The sequence below is a fragment of the Tympanuchus pallidicinctus genome, unplaced genomic scaffold (assembly GCF_026119805.1).
Source record: "Tympanuchus pallidicinctus isolate F22 unplaced genomic scaffold, pur_lepc_1.0 scaffold15, whole genome shotgun sequence".
Taxonomy (NCBI): Eukaryota; Metazoa; Chordata; class Aves; order Galliformes; family Phasianidae; genus Tympanuchus; species Tympanuchus pallidicinctus.
Genome location: NW_026294669.1, coordinates 19,389,458 through 19,396,989, shown reverse-complemented (window position 1 = coordinate 19,396,989; position 7,532 = coordinate 19,389,458). Strand labels below are relative to the sequence as shown.

General features: G+C 40.4%; 1 long non-coding RNA gene across 1 annotated transcript; it reads right to left on the bottom strand.

Annotated features, from left to right (window-relative positions):
* Positions 1 to 686: 686 nt before the first annotated feature.
* LOC128076701 (uncharacterized) lies at positions 687 to 2,434 on the bottom strand. The gene is made up of 3 exons (XR_008204624.1): positions 2,388 to 2,434; positions 1,364 to 1,406; positions 687 to 1,123 (listed from the first exon to the last, which is right to left on the bottom strand). It is a non-coding gene; the product is annotated as an uncharacterized LOC128076701 (long non-coding RNA).
* Positions 2,435 to 7,532: the final 5,098 nt, after the last annotated feature.

The window sequence follows — 7,532 nt, the reverse complement described above, 5'->3', positions numbered from 1 at the left end:
TAACTTCTGTAGACGTTTTTCCTTAATATTTACAGGCATGGGAAAAAAGAATTCTAAATATCATTACATACGAATCATAATCACAAAAATAATTTTCCTAAAGTTCACAGACATATTTTCACCCTCAAATATTAAAATATCAGCCTAAAATGCTAAAATTTGGCAAAGCTGTAAGCATCTGAAGAAGTGATCTTTCACAAGTACTAGACAACATTCATTGAATTTAGGTGTCAGCTGTAGATAGATGATTGTGTTAGACACATACATTGCATAAATACCTTTCTATTTTGCAAATCTTCACAATTAGTAATGCAGTTCTCATGCTTCAACTTTGGAAAAAAAAGTGACTGAAATTAAGCACTCAAGATGAAAATACGCAGTTGACAACACTGCCCTCACCACAATTTGGAACTAGATGGTCTTCAAGGTCCCTCCCAACCCAAGCTGTTCTATGATTCTGTGATAGTAGAAAACATTAGGAAATACGTGCTCACATTCACTGTTAGAAACCGCATACCTACAAAGTTCTTCTGACACCTAAAATTCTCTTGTTCTTGATCAGAAAAGTAAGCATGCTCTACTTTACTAAAAACACCATTGTTCTGTTTGTTTTTTAAGATATTTTACTGTTATTATGCCCTACGATATTCTTTATCCTCTTCAAAATATACAGCTGCACACAAACAAACAAATATTCCTACTTTTAATTGCACAAAGAAATCATCTGCCCACGGCCATTTTCACAAGTGGTTTCTGCCACATATTTGATACAAAAATGAACATTTGACATTACCTTGTGTTACTAATCACTACAGAGAGACAAATTTTCTCAGGGCCAGAGGAGAAGACAAATCATTCTCAAACTCTCAAATACAGCGAGGTTAATTAAGTGCTAATTAAAATATTTTAACAGTCAAGTTTGCTTAATCTTAAGAAGCCCTCCAAAACACGGGCAGCTTTCTTAAGATAAACTCTCCCCCTTCACCTCACTATATTCAAGCTGAACATGAAACTTGAGAGTGAGTTTTCTTTATGTGGCAGGACTCCAGCTCCACAAAGGACACATTTAGAAGCAGTACTCTGGTGCAAGGACAAAGATATCACCCAGGTGTCCAGTAGCAACCTGTCACAAGAGTAAGAAACCCTGAGGCTCCATAAAAGCAATCCAGGTCTTCCTATTCACTCAATACATAGATCCAATGGCAAAATACTGTTTGTTGTGATCGTTAGTTTGCACAGTGAGGCAATTCAGGTGTGGATTTATGATCACCGAAAATGATGGTTGCACACAACAAGACAAGGAACACGTGCTCATACAGCATACTGTGCCCAAAGAACACTTACTTCACAGAACAGCACCCACCGTGCCCAGGAAGCTGGTTCATCAGTACATGTGAGTCAGGTGCCTGTTTAAAAGAATTCTGAGTCACTACTGGACTCTGGCTCATGCTCACAATATGCACAGACAGCACAGGAAATGCATTCTTAGCCCAAGAGTAAAGTAAGCATCTTCAGCCCAAAGTCAGTATTACATATTTTATTCTTAAAAAAAGAAAGAGAACCAAGCAGGGAAGAGATCCAAACAAGCTCAGCAGTTCTGAGTCCTCCTTCTCAAAAATAGAGCTAGTACCATGATATTTCTCATCAAACAAAGCAGTTTTTCTGCAAGCTGGCTAGTTAGCCAACACATGTCACTGTGCTTGGCCCAGTGACCCCAGCCTTTCCACAACTGTCTCAACAAAGCAGTGCTATGGACACCTCTCATTATAGAAGGCATACTGAAACATTTTCAAAATTCATTCAAATAAAACAGACAGCATCATACTCTGAATATCTGAAGATAGAAGAAATATAAACTAACATCCTATCAGTTAATCAAGCTATTAAGATGCAAAACTTGAAGCCCACACAAATTCGATAACAATCACATCCACAGAAGGAATTCAGCATTATCATAGACTATATCCTGTTATAAGGCTGCAGTTGTCATATAGTTATCACATAAAATAATAACATAAATCAATGTTGCTAAACAGCTACCTATTCCCCAAGTTTCAGAAGACACATACAGCAAACGAGTACAGCATTATCTTCAGCAAACATCGAGTTCCCATCTGACTCCAGAACAGTCCCCAACTATCCTGAATTCCTATGGTATTCACACAGCATTACAGCATCTCATCTTGCACTGCTCCTTTGCACACCCTCTTAGCCCTTTACTTTACACGTGGCTGGACTAACTGATCTTAGGGGGTCTTTCTGAATCTTTGCAATTCTATGATTACAAGAGGGAACCCTGATACCCAGACCAAAGCACTAATGCTGTAGATTTCCTGAACACACCACAGCTGGAAACATAAGAGAAAAAGTATAACTCTTATACTCACAGCAGTACAGAGCAGCAACCCAGACCAACAAGTACTTTATAACCCCCCACCACCACCTCTTTTCCCCCTTAAAATAAGACAGGTTTGGATGGGTATTCCAATCAGTTTCCTCAGTAACTACCCACAGGTGATACAGGGTTTAGAGGTGCTGCCACAGCAGATAGGAACCAGCTGTGTTTAGACAGGTGTGACAACAGGCCACTGCTTGATGGGCTGCACTTAGGCACCTTGCTACAAGTCAGCTGTACTATGTGACGTGGGACAAGAGCTCCTTCAGAAAGAGGAACTAGGGGGTATAGTGACACTGCTATTCTTAGGGGACTAAAAAGGTCATTATTTAAAAAGAGAAGAAAGAAGTATGATTCAGAAGCTAAATAAAACCATAGGGAAGTTTGACTGGGCCTTAAGCATAAACAATGAAAAAAGCAGTTTACAGAAAGGATTCCTTACACCAATCTTGCCAATAGAAAGCTATGTTTGGGAAGACATGCTGTAACAACTACTTTGAATCTACTATTATCCTATAGAACTATTGTTAAAGCTACATATTAACGCCTGGTTAAGTTACGGAGTAGCATCAGATTTCCCTACAAAGGCGCCCACTCCTCCTTTCCACCTGAAGGCACTTCACCGGGAAGCAACTGCAGTCAGCTCCCTGCTCTGCAAAGCTTACCAAATGACTTTCCCCTTCCTTGTGGGGAAGACATAGCTGACATTCACTAACTAATAACTGTACTGACTAACTAACGAAGGGTTTCCACTGATAAACTATCAAGCTGCAAGGCACAGCTTGTGGCAAATCAAGCACCCTGTACTTCAGCCTGCAGAAGTTGCTTTCTGGAAATAACATTGCTCAGCAAGCACTGTGCTGTTTTCTTCACGCAAATGATGCAGTCAAGACTTTCTCTTGGAATACGACCACCACTTCCTTCTCTGAATCACAAAAGAAGGCCAAAAGAAAATTTCACTTAAGCTCAAACTATTAAAAAAAGAAATAAAAATCTCTTAATGAGCGGCCTTCTGCAACTCTTGCGGAGAGCTCATGGTACCAAAGTGAAGTTTGCTATTTTGGTTTTTTTGGAGGGAAGAATTTTGGTTAATATAATCCAAAGGAAATGCAAACATTCTTGTTCCCAAACAGTGGGTACCTGAGGGAATATTCTGTTTGTGGGAGTTATATTAATGAAGGGATCATAATGGTTAGGATGCAGATCCTGTGGGTCCCTTACAGTTTCACCCTACCAGTAACCTAACTATGACCCTTACCACAGTCTATGACTGTGAAACGGAGACATTGGCAGCTGGCATTGTTTTGATTGAGAAAATATAAGTCATCAATAATGCAGGGCATATCCTATAACACAGAATAGGTTATCCCTAACAACACCTATGCTCACCAATAAATATCTGTTCTATTGCTACCTTGTGTCAGCTGCCCCTTGACTTTGCATCCCTTGCATACAGAGAACTTTCTTGGACCGAAGTGAAATTGTTGGTATGCACCAACAGAAAGTTTGGGGGGGTTTTAACATAGAAGGAGTTTAGGGCTATCTTTCCTGAAGTCAGTGCCTGCAGTACCAGCAACAAAATTGCTTTTTTTCTTCCATAGGCAAACAATGGACCTAATGGCAGTCTGCACAAGAGAAGCTGCATGGGAAATAACTGCTTGCTCTCTTACATCATTCGGTTTCATTCATTACTGCTACTTTTGATCAGGCAGCAGACTTTAAACAAACAAAAATATCTTTCATGTAAAGAGCATTATACATCTGTAAGCTTTTAAGCTTCCACAGTATCCTGTGTCAACTGTATAAACAGTTTCAAAAAGTGATTAGACATATTCTTAGAGTACAAATCAACCAGTGGCTGGTAAAACTTAGCAGCCCATGTGCCACATCTCATCCTGCAAACCCTTTCTGCTGCTGTTTGCTTCAGGCTGGGGAACACAAAAGGAGAACTACGTAGTTTTTTTTTGTTTTGCATTTACATTCCCTCCCTGATATCTTCTGCTGACCACTGCTGGAAAAAAAACACCTACGTAAGTCTTTTCATCCTGTGGCCATTTCCATATTACTGTTCAGCTTCTTTTTCAGCACTGCTTGCTTGAGACATATGTCAGTTGGGAACAAGGGAGCCAGCCTCCAGCCCAGTGGAGCTGTGGGATGGAACTGGCTGTTGGCACTCTGGGCATGCCACGTCACCTGGGCCTCTGGACAAGGTATCACTCAACAATGCTCACCTCTGGCACCAGGCCACACAGTATAAAACATGCAAGACAAAATGAGCCAGAGAGAAAGGATCTGAAGAGAGCATGTGCAGGATGAGGTACTTTTAACTTCTGCAAAGCAGGAGCTGACCCAAGTGAATGGACACAGAAAGCAGGACTGCCAATGTACATCAGTCTGGCTCACAGTACTGAGCTGACTAATCGGGGAAACTGCATCAAATATAGAGGGCCAAGAATGAAAGCTGAGCTTCCTGGGAAATGAGAATGAATGATGGCTCACTTCAAGCCAGTCCAATCCAGCTTTCCTCCAGTCATTGTCTTTTGGATGGCATCAGATATAAGTGCCTGCAGAAGTCCATCTGTTGCATTGCATAAGCTGCATCTGAATGACCTCAGTGTCCATGCCAAAATGGTTTCTAATTCCCCTCATTAAGCCAAACTCAGCTGCACTATGGAACAGGATGATAATCCCACTGATACCAGATCGGAGTGCTCCACTCTGAACATATAAATGGTCAAGTGTAAGAAAAGGCAACCATATGTCACGTTGAGCTTTGGAGATCTGAGACACGGAAAAAGGAAATGTCTTTGTTTGGATGATACTAAATAGTTGTCTAACTCAGCTGCAAGATTCACAGTTCATCTACCCAAATCCTTAACTGCAGAGCTAGAGTTCCTGCATGAAGGACGTTTCTTACAGCATTCACTGCTGTTCAGTGGCATGAATCCTATGCTATCTTAACTAAACTAAGCCATGGATTTTGCATCTTTAGTTATTAAAAAGAGAGAGAGATGTTTTAAATCATTATAAATAAAACATCTTTCAGTTATGATTCAGAATCTGGATACTGGGATATGCAGTTAATATAATACAAAAAGACAAAACAATGAGCTTGTGTTATAAACTTTCATTTTTAAGTAAGTACAGGTAAATAAGAATGCATTACATTAAATAGATTATGCTAGATATCATTCTAAATAGTTTTCATTTAGTTCATAACATATAGAGGTCTAGGAAGTATCTTTTCTTCCTCTTTCCAAACCACTCTCTCCAAGAATAAACAAGCACAAAAGCCATCTCTTACACAGCTGGTGGTCTATTGCTATTATTCCTACATCAGTTCCTACCTTAAGTCTGTGCAGTAATTTTATTTTGGTCCAAAGGCTGCCTTGTCACCAGTCAGTAGTACTGTTCTTTTAATGATTAACTGAATTAATTAGCAACAGTCACAGCTGAAAGCTGTGGAACAAGTTGCCACCACAAAGACTGTATTTTAAACTATGAGAGCAAACAGTTACAGTTTATGTGAACACTGGTTGAGATAAGAATGTGTATAGTGCTTTAAAAAAAAAAAAAAAGTAAAAAGTTTTAATTGGCTTTGCTACTTAAAAACCAGTTTTCAGGGAAGATGCAGTAATAGATCAAAGCATACTTAAAAACCCACATAACAGCCCCAAGGATAATAATTTGCTAATATAGCTCCAGCATTTTAAGGGCTCCTTATTGCTACTGTGGCCATAGGTCCTAAATCAGACCAGACTGCACCAAAGATGTACCGAGCAGCTTTTGAAAACCGAATAGATAAAGCTATTTAGTATGGAATCTCTGATAAACTTTTACAGGAAAAAAAAAAAAAAAAAAAGAAACCCACAAAAAACTATAAAGGCAACACCACTTTGCAAATCTGTTAAAGTAACCATATTCATCAACAACTATTTACTGACAGCCTACATCTATTCGGCACCAAACACAACAGGGCTATAGTCCCTAACTGATTCCTAGATGTTAGGGTAATACAATTTTTAAGAACTAAATCCTATAAAAGGAAAGCAGACTTTTCTTGATGTAGAGATTTTGTATTTCTGTCTGCAAAACAGAAAAAACACAGATTTCCTAGAAATACCTGAAGTTCATCTGCCAGTTACTCACAGACAGCACTGTAGCTACGTGAGTTGCAACTCGTTTGAGTTGCAGCTCCCACACTGCTGTGTGACACAGCATTCTGCTGCTTCTGTTTCTCATTTTCTTATTCAGCACAATGAGAGTGTTGGTAAAAACTCTCACCCCTAGACAGTGCAATACAGATTTGTTCAAAGAGCTGCTGGTCTTACATGTCTGGAGGTGCTATATTACTGCCTCAATAACTTGCAGGTTGTCTGTCTAGCATACGACGAAGACAGCATTCAGTTGAAGAGCAGCTTTCCTTCCTACATTTAAGCATGCCCAACCTGCACATCTTGCCTCTCCTTTCATGTTGGTGCAGGGCTGGAAACGAATGTTTAAACCAGAACTCTGTCACTCAGCTGAGCTCCAGATTTGCCCCAGGCAGCTTTCCATGGGCAAGCTGGACACTTCACTCAGCAGCCACCTCCCATCTTCATGCACTAACATGGTCCATGCTGCCTGGTGCCTGCCCAGCCTCACCAGGCTCCAGCCACACGCTGCTGGGAGCACACAGCCCTGCAGTGAGACGTTCTTGAGGCTGATGATACTAACTGCTAATTTAATCCCCTTTTCTCTCCTCTTCATGAATAGGGTCAACATAGGCATTTTCTCTCCTCATCGGTTTTCTGCTGGTGCAAATAGGAGGCAGCCCTCCTCTGAACTGATTATCATCCCTGCATACCCAGCTGTACCATTTGGTAGGCCCCACATACCACCCTACCACCTGGCAGTGATCCTGAGTACAAGCTAATTTACACCCTCAGTATAACAGCTGTGTCTTTTGCTACTCTAGAATATGCTACATGCAACTGAAATAGAAGTCCAGCAAGACACTGTTCGCCATCATCTTGTAAAAAGAGTGAAAGCAGGAACAAGAAAGAGATTATTTAAATTGCTACATGTCTGGTTTTGCTTCTAGTCCTCCCTGAGCCCAGGACAGTCTCCATGCTGTCAAGTATTTCTTTTCTGCATG